Below are 1,372 nucleotides of genomic sequence, written 5' to 3'. Positions count from 1 at the left end.
AGGCGCGGCCTCCGCGCGGGGAGGGGCGGTGGCGGGAGGCGCGCGGGCTGTGGCGAGCTGCCGCCCGCCATGTCCCGTCCCCGCCCGCCATCTCCTGTGTCGTCCCTCCCGCCGCCGCAGTGAGGGGGAGCCGGGGCTGCCGGGCTCCCGTCTGTCGGGGCGGGATGTCCTCTCTCGGTGAGGAAACAAGTACCTCCTGTGTTCGAGGGGAAGGCAGGACCCTCCGTGTTCACGCGAACCCCGGCCCGGCCGTGAGGGGACTGCTTCTCCACAGGCTGGCTGCCGGAATCTGGTGTGTGTTGCCCTTAATCCCAGGAGGGAGAGGTTGAAGTAGTAGCGTTGAATTCACTGGGAGAAGCTGGGGTGTTGCAGCTCGTCCCGTGGTGTTACTGGAGGCAGCGGTTGAGGCAGGTTGATCGCAACACTCCCAGGGCTAATACCCATTAGAATCATACAATCACGAAACAACAGAATTGTTTAAATTGGAAATGACCTTTAAGATCGAGTCCAATCTTAAATCTAGCACAGCCAAGTCCATCACTAAACTATGTCCCTCAGCACCATGTATACAAGTCTTCTAAATACCTCCAGGGATGGTGACTCATACCACTTCTTGCCCTGTTCCAGTGCTTGACAACCTTTTCAGGGAAGCAATTTTTCCTAATACCCCCAATCTAAGGCTCCCATGGTGCAAGGAGGTGCCACTCCTGGAGGTCCTTAAAAGACAGGTAGATGCGGTACTGAGGGACATGGTTCAGTGATGGTTTTGGCAGCGTTAGGTTGATAGTTGGACTCAAGGATCTTAAAGGTCCCTTCCAACCTAGATGATTCCATGATTCTGTGGTTCTAAAACATGTAAAATTCAATCTGAGCAATTTTAACATTGCACAGCAAAACCTGTGGCGAGTATGCTACCAATATTTTTCAATATTTTTATAAATATTTTGAAGTATACATGCAGCTTTAAATTTTGCCATTCATTCAGCGTAAGATGATCTACCAGCAGTTTCTTGTTCTAACTGGTCCTATACTTCAAATCTAGATGGCAAAAATTAATCAGAATATTTGCAGTAGAAGTTAATGGATCATGAAAACAATCATTAGGCACTTTACAGGCAGAGGTGTTTTGACAGTTAAGGAAATGGACAGAAATCTCATCAGCTAGTACCATGCAATGGAACATCAGAGGGACTGATGGCAAAAAATAGGAAAACATATTAAATGAAAACATGAAAAAATTATGAAACATGAAAACATTAAATAAAAAAATGAAAACAGATGTGCCTTCTAGATGAAGATGTTTCCAAAAGCTTCTGTAAGGAACAAGTGTACTATCATGGGCATTGAAGGAAATGGGCATGTAAAAAAGGGG

This window comes from Calidris pugnax, unplaced genomic scaffold (assembly GCF_001431845.1).
Source record: "Calidris pugnax isolate Ruff unplaced genomic scaffold, ASM143184v1 scaffold11, whole genome shotgun sequence".
In the NCBI taxonomy this organism is placed as follows: Eukaryota; Metazoa; Chordata; class Aves; order Charadriiformes; family Scolopacidae; genus Calidris; species Calidris pugnax.
The sequence above is the reverse complement of the archived record's forward strand: the minus strand, read 5'-3'. Positions refer to the sequence as shown.